This window comes from Salmo salar, unplaced genomic scaffold, assembly GCF_965601325.2.
Source record: "Salmo salar unplaced genomic scaffold, fSalSal1 ptg000519l, whole genome shotgun sequence".
NCBI classification, from domain to species: domain Eukaryota; kingdom Metazoa; phylum Chordata; class Actinopteri; order Salmoniformes; family Salmonidae; genus Salmo; species Salmo salar.
In genome coordinates this window covers 1,250,051-1,265,633 of record NW_027675407.1, presented here as the reverse complement: position 1 = coordinate 1,265,633, position 15,583 = coordinate 1,250,051, and positions in this window count along the sequence as shown.

The window sequence follows — 15,583 nt, the reverse complement described above, 5'->3', positions numbered from 1 at the left end:
GAAAAGATTTTTGCTCAGGGGAGTAACCTCCATTACCAGGTTGCTAATGAGTTCATTTCACACTACTTTGGATTATAATTGTCAGGCTCGTTTGAATCTCCTGCTTAATATAATGTTTGTGTCGTCATCGCAAATCAACCGCTTTGTACTTAAAAAACACTTCAACCAGTAAAATGCTCTTTGGCTTTTCCATCAGCCTGACAATGAGGGTTTGTACACTGTTTGCCAAATTGGCCCATAACTTCACCTAACAACAAACATACCTATGTAATGAACGAAGAAGCACGTTGGTTGTTGTTGCATGACATACATAGTGTCCTCTAGGACCCATAACAATAACATAGACCTACTGTAGGACCCATAACAATATCATAGACCTACTGTAGGACCCATAACTTCACCTAACAATAACATAGACCTACTGTAGGACCCATAACTTCACCTAAGACTATATATAATTTAATATTTCAGGTGAAACAAGGAAACTAAAATGTCTTTGTCATGACATTTCATAACCTGATCACCAGATAATTTTGTGAATAATCCCACTAGGCTACTCTTTAATGTGTTGTCATTCTAAATGTCCTGAACAAAGGAAAATATCTCTGTGTGTTGAACAATAGCCTATCCATCAAGGAACAGTTCTCTAGACATTATGAGCTAAGTATCTCTGTTTCCAAACAGACTAACGAGACCCTACAGTAAATCAAGTAGACAATAACACTTTATAAACATCAATTTGTTAGGGATGTTGGATCCAACATGGAGCACGGCATAACTGTCTTTACCAGAGTAATGAATGAAGAAGCACTTTGGTTGTTGTTGCATGTCCTGATGTTTGTCATGTGACTGTCATTCAGAAAATGATTTCCTGGATCAGCTGATGATAGTTGAACATGTGACTGTAACTAAACAGCTACAGTATTATGAATTATGTGTAATTATTGAAGAACCACATTAATGACAGTATCCATTTGGGTGTTGTCAATAAAGTTACTATATATATATATATATATATATATATATATTACCTTTATTTAACCAGGTAGGCCAGTTGAGAACAAGTTCTCAAAATGGTTTGTGCCCCTGATTTATTAGATAGTACTCACTGTATTTACTGGTGTTAATCAGATCAATGTCCCTGTTTTATAAGATAGTACTCACTGTATTTACTGGTGTTAATCAGATCAATGTCCCTGTTTTATTAGATAGTACTCACTGTATTTACTGGTGTTAATCAGATCAATGTCCCTGTTTTATTAGATAGTACTCACTGTATTTACTGGTGTTAATCAGATCAATGTCCCTGTTTTATAAGATAGTACTCACTGTATTTACTGGTGTTAATCAGATCAATGTCCCTGTTTTATTAGATAGTACTCACTGTATTTACTGGTGTTAAATCAGATCAATGTCCCTGTTTTATTAGATAGTACTCACTGTATTTACTGGTGTTAATCAGATCAATGTCCCTGTTTTATTAGATAGTACTCACTGTATTTACTGGTGTTAATCAGATCAATGTCCCTGTTTTATTAGATAGTACTCACTGTATTTACTGGTGTTAATCAGATCAATGTCCCTGTTTTATTAGATATTACTCACTGTATTTACTGGTGTTAATCAGATCAATGTCCCTGTTTTATTAGATAGTACTCACTGTATTTACTGGTGTTAATCAGATCAATGTCTCTGTTGTATAAGAGAGTACTCACTGTATTTACTGGTGTTAATCAGATCAATGTCCCTGTTTTATTAGATAGTACTCACTGTATTTACTGGTGTTAATCAGATCAATGTCCCTGTTTTATTAGATAGTACTCACTGTATTTACTGGTGTTAATCAGTTCTCCAGTCTTCTCTTCATCATTGACAGTAATTGACCCCTCTTCAGCCTTAATTCCAAAAACGTCTTCATCTTCTTTCACTTCATCCTCCACTCCAAAAACTGCATCTTCCTCCTCTTCTTTTACTGTAACATCCTCCTCCTCTTTCACTCTGAAGGCGTCTTCCTCTTCTTTCACTGTAACGTCTTTCTCTTCTTCTTTCACGGTAACAGCCTCACCCTCTACTTGTTTTTGTATTGTAACAGCCTCCTCTTCCTCCTCCTCTTTCACCAGAGCTTCTTTCTCCGTCCAGCAGACCTCTTCTTTAGCAGGAGGAGAGTAGCTTAGTGAACTCATGGTCGGAGATAATAGCTAGTTAGCATTAGCGACTAGACTAGTGCTAATTTAACCAGCCAGCTAGTTGACTTACAACGTAAATATTAAATTTAATGGGGTAGCTAGTCGTTTCCACATAAGTATGTTTAAAGCAAAATGGCAATTAAACCAAGAAATTGTCTAAAGAACTTGAATGTTCCGACTTTGTTGGCTAGCGAGCTACCGAGGTTGCTGCAGTTGCTGAAGAAGCGTTCCGTCCACTAGATTATACGTCACACTAGAAACATCGCCTGAAAGACACATATCGCCATCTGCTGTCTGGAGGGAGGAAACGCAGTTGAGGAGGGAAAACTATTTTTATTCTTCATTGAATTATAATATTATAAAGCAGTTTAGGGAAACGTTTTTCCTCTCCATTAAATATGAATATTATATCAACACGTAAAAAGAGCAACAAGTGTTGTTTGATTAATTCAGATTTTTTCTGAGAATTTAAAACAAACTCTACATCTACTCCACATCTGTATTTCTGATTCAGTCAAATAACTACATATCAAAATAAGCACCTAGTTATTGGTACCCTTGATAATGATGAGCAAAAATTACTGTATGAAATAAATAAATTAACTTTACCCACTACCAGGATATTTTAGCCCAAAACCTGGTTACCTCTCTGCTAGGAGGCTGAAACTTGGCCATAAGTGGATCTTCCAGTAAGACACATCAACATCCACGAAGAAATGGTTAATTGGGTACAAAATCAACATTTTCAATGGCCATCTCAGTCTTCGGACTTGAACTCCATTGAAAACCTGTGGTTTGAATTGAACAGGGCAGTCCACAAGACAGACTAAATTAAACAAGGACATGGAGAAAATCTGTATGGAGGAAATCCAACCCAATGTTCACCTGGTACACTGGCAGGGTCTGAATCCAACCCAATGTCCACCTGGCACACTGACAGGGTCTGAATCAAACCCAATGTCCACCTGGTACACTGGCAGGGTCTGAATCAAACCCAATGTCCACCTGGTACACTGGCAGGGTCTGAATCAAACCCAATGTCCACCTGGTACACTGACAGGGTCTGAATCAAACCCAATGTCCACCTGGCACACTGACAGGGTCTGAATCCAACCCAATGTCCACCTGGTACACTGACAGGGTCTGAATCAAACCCAATGTCCACCTGGAACACTGACAGGGTCTGAATCAACCCAATGTCCACCTGGTACACTGGCAGGGTCTGAATCAAACCCAATGTCCATCTGGTACACTGACAGGGTCTGAATCAACCCAATGTCCACCTGGTACACTGGCAGGGTCTGAATCAAACCCAATGTCCACCTGGCACACTGACAGGGTCTGAATCCAACCCAATGTCCACCTGGTACACTGACAGGGTCTGAATCAAACCCAATGTCCACCTGGAACACTGACAGGGTCTGAATCAAACCCAATGTCCACCTGGTACACTGACAGGGTCTGAATCAACCCAATGTCCATCTGGTACACTGGCAGGGTCTGAATTAAACCCAATGTCCACCTGGTACACTGGCAGGGTCTGAATCAAACCCAATGTCCACCTGGTACACTGACAGGGTCTGAATCCAACCCAATGTCCACCTGGTACACTGACAGGGTCTGAATCAAACCCAATGTCCACCTGGAACACTGACAGGGTCTGAATCAACCCAATGTCCACCTGGTACACTGGCAGGGTCTGAATCAAACCCAATGTCCACCTGGTACACTGGCAGGGTCTGAATCAAACCCAATGTCCACCTGGTACACTGGCAGGGTCTGAATCAAACCCAATGTCCACCTGGTACACTGGCAGGGTCTGAATCAAACCCAATGTCCACCTGGTACACTGGCAGGGTCTGAATCAACCCAATGTCCACCTGGAACACTGACAGGGTCTGAATCAAACCCAATGTCCACCTGGCACACTGGCAGGGTCTGAATCAAACCCAATGTCCACCTGGTACACTGACAGCGTCTGAATCAAACCCAATGTCCACCTGGTACATTGACAGGGTCTGAATCAAACCCAATGTCCACCTGGTACACTGGCAGGGTCTGAATCAAACCCAATGTCCACCTGGTACACTGACAGGGTCTGAATCAACCCAATGTCCACCTGGTACACTGGCAGGGTCTGAATCAACCCAATGTCTTCCTGGTACACTGACAGGGTCTGAATCAACCCAATGTCTTCCTGGTACACTGACAGGGTCTGAATCAACCCATTATTCTTTTTAAAATCCTTCCTGTTCTGTCAAGTTGGTTGTTGATCATTGCTAGAAAGCCGTTTTCAAGTCTTGCTATAGACTTTCAAGATGATTTAAGTCCAAACTGTAACTAGGCCACTCAGGAACATTCAATGTCATCTTGGTAAGCTCCTCCAGTGTAGATTTGGCCTTGTGGTTTAGGTTATTGTCCTGTTAGGACAGTTTTTTGTATTCAGATCTCTGAAATGCTCTCTACCTACTTAACATTTAGTGTCTCCTTATGTTACGCTGGAAAAACAGTTTTCATGGGCACAGAAATCCTAAATCATTTCAGAGTTTGCTAAATCCAATGGTTCTAACCGAGTCACCTTAACTTTATTGACAACACCCAAATGGATACTGTCATTAACGTCGTTCTTCAATAATTACACATAATTCTTAATACTGTAGCTGGTTAGTTACAGTCACATGTTCAACTATCAGCTGATCCAGGAAATCATTTTCTGAATGACAGTCACATGACAAACATCACGACATGCAACAACAACCAAAGTGCTTCTTCATTCATTACTCTGGTAAAGACAGTTATGCCGTGCTCCACGTTGGATCCAACATCCCTAACAAATTGATGTTTATAATGTGTTATTGTCTGCTTGATTTACTGTAGGGTCTCGTTAGTCTGTTTGCACACAGAGATACTTAGCTCATAATGTGTAGAGAACTGTTCCTTGATGGATAGGCTATTGTACAACACACAGAGCTATTTTCCTTTATTCAGGACATTTAGAATGACAACACATTACAGAGTAGCCTAGTGGGATTATTCACAAAATTATCTGGTGATCAGGTTATGAAATGTCATGACAAAGACATGTTAGTTTCCATGTTTCACCTGAAATATTAAATGATTTATAGTCCTACGTCTATGTTGTTGTTAGATAAAGTTATGGGTCCTACAGTAGGTCCATGTTGTTGTTAGATAAAGTTATGGGTCCTACAGTAGGTCTATGTTATTGTTAGGTGAAGTTATGGGTCCTACAGTAGGTCTATGTTGTTGTTAGGTGAAGTTATGGGTCCTACAGTAGGTCTATGTTATTGTTAGGTGAAGTTATGGGTCCTACAGTAGGTCTATGTTATTGTTAGGTGAAGTTATGGGTCCTACAGTAGGTCTATGTTATTGTTAGGTGAAGTTATGGGTCCTACAGTAGGTCTATGTTATTGTTAGGTGAAGTTATGGGCCAATTTGTTAAACACTTAGTGTACAAACCCTCATTGTCAGGCTGATGGAAAAGCCAAAGAGCATTTTACTGGTTGAAGTGTTTTTTAAGTATAAAGCAGTTGATTTGCAACAATAACACAAACATATTAAGCAGGAGGTTCAAACAAGCCCTACAATTATAATCTAAAAGTAATGTGAAATGCACTCATAATCAACCTGTAAATGGAGGCTATTTTTGCTGTCAGCCTATGAGAACTCCCCTGAGTTTTCCCCCACGGTGGTGAATTAGTGAATAGACACAGAGCTTAATGTGAGTTTCCTTGAGTAGCACTCCTGATCTTGTCCTGATAGTGCGCTGTAATATTCAGAATACATTGTGAAAAACGATCATCTTCGCTCACCATTTTTGCTCCAGGCAGATATACTACATCCATAACTAGTGGTTTCCTCATTACCAGATATACTACATCCATAACTAGTGGTTTCCTCATTACCAGATATACTACATCCATAACTAGTGGTTTCCTCATTACCAGATATACTACATCCATAACTAGTGGTTTCCTCATTACCAGATATACTACATCCATAACTAGTGGTTTCCTCATTACCAGATATACTACATCCATAACCAGTGGTTTCCTCATTACCAGATATACTACATCCATAACTAGTGGTTTCCTCATTAGCAGATATACTACATCCATAACTAGTGGTTTCCTCATTACCAGATATACTACATCCATAACTAGCGGTTTCCTCATTACCAGATATACTACATCCATAACTAGTGGTTTCCTCATTACCAGATATACTACATCCATAACTAGCGGTTTCCTCATTACCATATATACTACATCCATAACTAGTGGTTTCCTCATTACCAGATATACTACATCCATAACCAGTGGTTTCCTCATTAGCAGGGAGGTGTTTCTGCAATCAAATTGTGTGCGCATTGCCCTCGTGCTGCAATTTTAGCAAACACAGAAAGGGGCCTATATTGGAGACCAAAAGTCGTCTTGCACACTGCTTAGAGTTTCAACAACATTAATAACTTATTTCTAGTTACTACTAATGTGAAAACAAGACAAAATATGATTGTTGCTAAGTTGACTGTCTTAATGGTCAAATAATTTAACAGACGTCAATTGTTGTATAACTTCATGGGTACGACCTTTTACCTCAAATAAACAGTGGATTTCTGCTGTTGTGGGCCTTTAACCATCTGTCTGTCTTTGTTGTTCACACAGGAGAGAGACGTGACTATCTTGGATCCTCTGGGGAGCCTCAACAACCTCATGATGCTGAAGAGGCAGAGAAGAGTTGCTCCAGATCAGAACACCTCAAGAAACACCAGCAGAGACCCACAGGGAAGAGAACTCACTGCTGCTCTGACTGTGGGAAGAGATTCACCTCATCAGGCATTAAAATTCATCAGAGAACACACACAGGAGAGAAATCTTATTGCTGTGGTCAATGTGGGAAGAGTTTTACTGACTCTAGTGGTCTGACGAAACACATGAGAGAAATCTTATAGCTGTACTCAATGTGGGAAGAGTTTTGTTCAATCTGGCCAGCTGACATGCACCAGAGAATACACACAGGAGAGAAATCTTATGGCTGTGGTCAATGTGGGAAGAGTTTTGTTCAATCTACAGATCTGAGAGTGCACCAGAGAAGACACACAGGAGAGAAACCTTATAGCTGTACTCAATGTGGGAAGAGTTTTGTTCAATCTGGCCAGCTGACATTACACCAGAGAACACACACAGGAGAGAAACCTTATAGCTGTGATCAATGTGGAAAGAGTTTTGTTCAATCTGGCCAGCTGACATTACACCAGAGAATACACACAGGAGAGAAACCTTATAGCTGTGATCAATGTGGAAAGAGTTTTGCTGCATCAAGCAATCTGACTCTACACCAGAGAACACACACAGGAGAGAAAACGTATAGCTCTAATCGATGTGGGAAGAGTTTTAGTCATTCAACCAGCCTGATAGCACACCAGAGAACACACACATGAGAGAACTCATAGCTGTAATCAATGTTGGAAGAGTTTTGTTTCATCTACTGGTCTGACAGTACACCAGAGAACACACACAGGAGAGAAAACGTATAGCTCTAATCGATGTGGGAAGAGTTTTACTAAGTCAAACAGCCTGGTACAACACAGAGAACACACACAGGAGAGAAATCTCAAAGCAGATCTCAGATCAAATATCAGAAAATACATACATGAAGGAGTTGTTTCATGATATCAATGAATTAATGGCACAATGTAGAATGTTAACATTGTTGTAGGAGATTTTAATAATTTCACAATGTAGAAGCATAAATGTTTGCCCCTTTATCAATTGATTTCAACAGGATTTGGATATTAGCCTCAGGGGAAAATCCAGGCTCTGAATTGAACGTTTTTTTTGTGTGTGTTTAGTTGTGTTACACTTACCACGTTGGTGACCCACTTGAATCAAAATGCAACACTTCAAAATGTAGCTAGCTGTTTTCTACAAATTCTCCTCTAACCAGGGATGTACACATGTTACGGATACAGGTATCCTGTGTGTGTATCCAGTATGTGTGTTTCTTTTCTTTCCTTCTCCCCTCACAGGTGACAATCATCACTCCCCAATCAGTCATCAATCAGTCCCCAATCAGAAGACACCTGCTCCCCTTTCCTCACCCAATCACAGCCCCTTTCCCTTGGTTTAAAAACCCCAGTCTCTAGCTCATTATCACTCTGTGTTCAATCTCTCTCTGTGAGATCAATCTTTGTGTCATTCTTTCAATTGCTCTTTGTACTCTCTCTCTCTCTCTCTCTCTCTCTCTCTCTCTCTCTCTCTCTCTCTCTCTCTCTCTCTCTCTCTCTCTCTCTCTCTCTCTCTCTCTCTCTCTCTCTCTCTCTCTCGTTTTTCTTTCACCCCACATGTCCCATTTGTCCGGTACCTGTGAGTATTGTTTTGTTTGACTTGTTTGTTTGGTGGGAAAAGGGGGTAAGAAGACCAGTCGCCCAACATTACCCGTAGGAAAACAGTGTCTAAATACACTAGTTAGAACTGGGCGGACCACCCCCTGTATTTTTGGTTAGTTAGCTAGCTGTTGTTGAAATAGGCTAGTCTAGCTTAGGGGTGGTTTTGGATTATTGTTTCTTTGCTTGGGTCCCGCTCAGCCCCTTTTCTCACCCCCCCCCCCCCCCCTTACCATGTGTTTAAACAATAAACCTTTAGTGTTTGACGGTAGATTTCAGTTGTCTATGGTTTTTGTTCTCACTGTTACTTTTCACTATTATAATTTGCATGATTTATTTACATTTACGTCATTTAGCAGACGCTCTTATCCAGAGCGACTTACAGTAGTGAATGCATACATTTCATACATTATTTTTTTTTTTTCTCCCCCCGTGCTGACCCCCCGTGGGAATCGAACCCACAACCCTGGTGTTGCAAACACCATGCTCTACCAACTGAGCCACAGGGTCTCAGTTCCATCTCCCCTAGACTGCAGGGCCAAAGGGATTCGTAACAACACATTATTCCTAGATTCCGTGTGGTTTTTGAGCTGTTAGTTTTAACAGGACGTGCAACCTCATCTCCCTTCTGTCACACAAATGATTTTAGCATGATATCGATCGAGTTATGACAAATAAGTGTTGTGTTCCTTTGTTTAGCGACCCCTAAATTTAAATGCATCACTCCAATGTAGCTGACTGTCTTCTGCAGGTTGTCCTCTAACCAGTGAGGTAAAATATATCTCCCATTTCCATGTGTTTTTTGTTTTGTGTTAGTTTGTAGAGCAGATTCAACCTGGGGCCTGTTGCACAAAACTAGGATAAGGGATTAAGCCAGGATATCTTGGTGATCCTGGCTCAATTGATCCGTAATCCGGTTGCACTAAAGATGGATAGGGGGCAGGAGGATATGTTATGGTATAAATTACCATGGAGATTTATTCTGTGGAGCTAGCCTGCTCCAGACCAGGCTAAATTCCAGGATCTATTTAATCTCATCCCTAATGTCAGTCAGCAGTCACCACAAATGGAAACCAATAGTTATTTCACTGCTCACTATACATTATCACATAACTAGACCCACTGTCATTATTTAAACGTTTGTGATCATTAATTTCAATGATTTTGGATAAAAAATAATTTTTAGATTATGTTGCTATCATTAGATAATTTACAGTTTCCCATAGACTATAAGGCTATATATAAAATGATAGAATATTAGGGCCACAGAGGGGAAAAAAACACAAGTAATAATATTGTAACCGGTTGTTTTAAAGGAGGACAGTTGTTAAAATGACAGATGTGGGGCATTTCGTGAAATTGTACTTCAGTATGGTTTCATAAACAAAGACATGCTGATGTGCCAGAATATTAAGTATCACATTGTCATAAGTATCAAAACTGTAAAAACAATATGTAGCTTTTCTGCAGAAAGAACCAGCCTCATAAATTTATGACTTTATCCTTTTTCTTCAGTGTGGCCCTAGTACTCTGTCATATAAACAAATACACATTCCATATGAATATAAAAACACAATGTGTAACATTATGTTCCTTTATTGAATAAGGACAAAACAAAGCAGGTAAACCATCAGCTCCTTTCGAAACTGAAGTCACAGTGACTACAAGATGGAAAGCACAGAATCCAAGCATATTATACATACACATTCAAAGGTCTGTATATAACACACCCTGCATGTCTGCACACTAAAATAAATGCAGGACAAATCCATACACATCAACTGAACAGACAAATGAATGGATGCAGTAGCCTCCCTGCAGCCTTGTATTACACACAGTATACCGCACAAACATCATAAGAGGCCAAATTCGTAAAAAAACGAACCCAAAAAAACCCCAATTCCTCTGCCACCGCAGGACATATTTAACCAAAATTGAAAGCACACATACTAACTAAAATAATTCAACACATATTGGTCCCTCAGCAGCCGACCACTGTCGTCATCAGGGAAGATTGCCGGATTGTCCCAGTCCATGGCTGGTGGCACTCTGGGGGCCCTCTCCTTCCTCAGGCAGGCCACATTGTGGAGGACAGCACAAGCCACAGTAATATCACATGCCCTAACAGGGCTGACCCTTAATTTGTGAAGGCAGTGAAAGCGTGCCTTCAGGAGGCCAAAGGTCATTTCAACTCTGGCCCTGGTCCTGGCATGGGCATGGTTGTAGGCCTGCTGTGCTTCCTGGGGGTCTGTGAAAGGTGTCAGGAGAAAAGGCTGGCAGCCATACCCCCTGTCTCCCAGCAGCACACCAGAGAATTCACCTGTCAACACAAAATCTCATCATTACTACCTCATAAACACAGTGATATTCTTGACACAGCCATGATGGTTATAAATAGGGGTTGTGTGGCTTACCTTGTGATAGGCACTGATAGATTTCAGAGGCCCGAAAGATTCTGGAGTCATGGACTGAGCCAGGCCATTTTGCCACAACATTGCTGATCACACAGTCAGCATTGCAGACCATCTGAAATCATAAGATGAGGAATATTACACCAATCAATGCACATCACTGGCAATGCAGAGTGTTCGTCAATGGACAATATCAAAAAGTTATGTTCACCTGAACATTAATGCTGTGAAAGGATTTCCTATTCACAAAATCGGCCTCATGGGCACCTGAGGGGGCTTTTATCCTTATGTGTGTGCAGTCCACTGCACCAATGACATTGGGGAAACCTGTCACACAAAGTAATGAGTATCCTACTATGTGTTAACAGTTGTCCTGTAATTTGTAGATCCTCTTACCTGCAATCCTATAGAACTCCTCTTTGATGTCACAGAGTCTTCTGTGGCCAGGGAAGGAGATGAAGACATCTGCTAATGCTTTGATAGCCAGACACACACTCCTTATTGTGCGGCAAATTGTGGCCTTGTTCAGCTGTTCTGCATCCCCCACTGAGTACAGGAAGGCTCCACTAGAAAAAAAGCGCAAGGCCACACAAACCATTTGCTCCACACTCAGTGCATGGCTCCGTGCAGTGCGGTGCTTAATCCTGGGACCCAGTAGTCTGCATAGATACCTGATGCCATCTGCAGAAAACCTGTATCTTTCATATAGATGGTCATCAGGGAAGGCCAGTGGGTCCAACCGGTCCCTGAAGACCCTTTCTCGCCTGAAGGCTCTCCTCAGCACAAGTGCTTCTTCATCCACCACATCTCGCACGAATGGGCATGCCATTGTCAGAGCAGAAAGGAACACACAATTTTGGGCCTTCATATAGGCTAGTGGCCACACCTGGTGCTGGGGGGGTGGGCAAAAGAGGGCGATGCCTTATAACGATGACTTGGTTGTACTGATTGCTGGGAAAATAAAAAAAACCTTAGAAAGATGCCACCGTCCTGTGTGCTCACAATAAGAGCTCATATGTCATGGCTCACTTGACTTTACGAGAATATACCTAATTTTTATTTTGAGCTGTGTCATCTTCTTGGAGCTGGGGGAGGAAAGAAAAATAATGATTAATACATTTGTGTTACAGTTAGCATACAGTGTACATTGAAGGCATATCTCACCTCCCTCTCAAGTTTTTTTATTTCAAGGTCCAGTTTCCTAATTGTCCTCTTTTTTATTTCGGACTCCAGTGCAAGATTTTCCATCTTTTTCTTCTTGTACTGAATGTCTATGTCTGCCAGTTCTATTTGGCGCCGGAGGTGGTTGCCATACAACTTTCTGATAGCTTGTGAGCTCTGTGAACACAATACAATTAGCGCAGCTGGAATTTGGCAGGATGTGGTGTCCTTTTATTAATACGCACTATGTTGCCAGGCTGGTTTTCCCACTGTATAGCATCTGGGTCCTGTAAAAGAAATTAGATTTTTTGATTTTGATGAGGACTCCTCACCATTGTAGAGTAAATAGTACTTTCACAGTCTTAACATGATACCTCATGCCTTCTGGAATCCAGAGAGATGGTCTCCTCCTCATCATCGTCTCCATCATGTGCTGTTGCTGCTGCACTGGGGCCTTCACCCTATCACATTTAATCGGATTCATATTGAAGCTAGTAGACAAGACATGCCAGGCCTACAGTATGCCTTTGATGGAGTACTCACTGGATCAGCATCGTCTGGTGCTTGTGCTGGTGGCTCTAACAGGAACACAGTGCTGCCAGACACTGCAAGGCAATAGGTAAACCAAAGTCAGACAGTCCAAATTGATTCAATATGAATGTGGTTGTATCCCATGTAGAGATGGAAGGACATACCTTGAATGAAGCGGGTGGCATCTTGGGAGGAACCTATGCTCGTCTCTTTCCCCCCAGGGATCCCCTCTAAGACGGGCCTGCCTTTATTTAGCTCCAAGGCCATGTCCTCTGCTGGGGTAAGGTCAGCCTTTGGTGACCCACCACCCGTGCCTTGTCTGTGGGTATTCTTTTTCACTGCTAAAACAGTACAGACAATGTGTGAGCAGGCACCATCTGGGTACAATATATGCTTGTGCTTTGTTAAATATTAGTCAGGGACCATACCATTCTGCAGAATGTTCTTGTATTTGATTTTGACCTGCTGCCATGTCCGTTTTGGCCCGTTCATGTTTAATCTACACACACACACACACACACACACACACACACACACATTTAATGGAGTCACACTGCAAAAAATTACTTGGTATTTTTGTCTTGTTTTCAGTAAAAATATCAAAAAATCTATCATAGCTTTATACAGTGTGATGGAGTTACTTTACACAATTTCACTCATATCTGCAGTGCATTTCAATTAAAAATTAACCGTTTCATAATTACAGTACAACTGCATTTTTGGAGATGTGAATTAAATATTTGAATTGTAATTGTGATGTTTCAGCGGAGCGGTGACTGTGTAATTGTGCACTACTTACGCATTCAGGCGGTCTGCAATACTTTGCCACGCTTTTTCTCTTTGCTTTATCACTGTGGCGGTGTTGCCTTTCTTCTTAATTATATATTTTACCTCCTCGTATGCCTCCATGAGGATTTGTGCTTCCGACGGGGAAAAGTACGCGGCTCTAGTTGCCATGGTAAATCAGTTAATCTGTGATCTGTGGCGGGGTCTATTTGAGTGAGCCGTGAGCGCGCACCTATCCAGGATTGGTTTCACCTGGCTTAATGAATCCGTGTCTGCTGATCCTGGCTTGGTCTTTGTGCAACCAATTAAGCCTGGACGCACATGTTTTGGCTTCATTGAGCTCAGCTGAGTCATTTATCCCGGATGTCTTAATTCTACTTTTGTGCAACAGGCCCCTGCTCGTGTGTTTTACATTACATTCAGTGATAAAGGTATGGGATTCTGGGTAATCCACAGCAGATTTATGGAGAATTTGAAAATTGGGTGGTCCTGGGATAGAAATGTATAAAGTTGACATTAGATCATAAAATCCACCTTTTAAATCATACATTAGCAATTTATGTTTTAGTAACTTCTGTTGTTGGTTTGGCCTCTCTTTATATGTTATTTGCCAAATCTCAGTTTTCCATGTGGGTTTTATGCTAAAGTTCCCTCTATCAAGTTGGTAGCAAACTGGAAAATGCATCTTCTTTAGGAGTGCTATTTATATCCTGATCATTCATCCACACTGCATCTTCTTTAGGAGTGCTATTTATATCCTGTCGACTACTGATCATTCATCCACACTGCATCTTCTTTAGGAGTGCTATTTATATCCTGATCATTCATCCACACTGCATCTTCTTTAGGAGTGCTATTTATATCCTGATCATTCATCCTCACTGCATCTTCTTTAGGAGTGCTATTTATATCCTGTCGACTACTGATCATTCATCCACACTGCATCTTCTTTAGGAGTGCTATTTATATCCTGATCATTCATCCACACTGCATCTTCTATAGGAGTGCTATTTATATTCTGATCATTCATCCACACTGCATCTTCTTTAGGAGTGCTATTTATATCCTGTCGACTACTGATCATTCATCCACACTGTGTGTCTCATCAATGCAGGTAATTTATGACAGCCAGTTTATCAGCCCGGTTCTGTTAGTTTAGGTGGATTATACTTCTTCACCACCAGAGGGGGACATTGAGTAATATTTCAGGTTAATTTGATATATTTTGATACTAAAATGGATGACAGTTTATTCTGATGTTGTGAATATGAGATTACACATGGAAACTATGTATTTATTTTATTATAGTAAATTAGGAATTATTAGGAACTGTTAAATCCACTATATGATCATAATAACTTTGACAGACATCTTGATTGTTTTTTGTTAGTATATTATAGGGCAGATTTATGGAGAATTGCTGTGGGAGTGCTGTTTATATCCCGTCACTACTGATCATTCATCCATACTGTGTGTGTCCCATCATTTCAGCTTTGGAAATAAATGAACTATCCATCCATTGCTCCTTCCTGTGTTGACTCACTGAGTTGGGGGACCAGGAAGGTCACACTAGGTTGATATCTAGCTCAAGCTTGCAAACGTTAGTCACACCTCATGCTTTTCATGAACTGTGTGGTTGTGTTATCTAGAGGGAACCCGTTAGCACAGTAGGCTCTGGTGCCTCTTGCCGTGGGATATCAACCTGCTTGCTCGTTTTTTTGGTTGTTTTGTTGACACAACAGGCTGAAAAGCGTCAATGCTTCAGGAAGCTTTGTTTCCCCATCACTACTTTTCAGCATGTTCTCTGTGAAGTCGACTACGGGAGTTTTGTCACTTTTTCCACCTTGGCTTACTGCTAGCGCACTAGCTGACTGACTTCTGGAATCTATCTATTTTGGATGTTGAGGATTTTCCCAGCCATCATTCTGTATGTCTCTGCTCTTTTGATCTGCAGTTATGTTTTAGTTGGGTTTTGTTAATCGGGTTCTAACTGGTCTCTTGTAGTTGGGCTCCAGCTCGCTGACCATAACTAGTTGGCTAAATAGCTAATGTTAGCTGGCTGGCTAAGATAACTGCATATAGCTAACATTCTTTGATATTTGGTT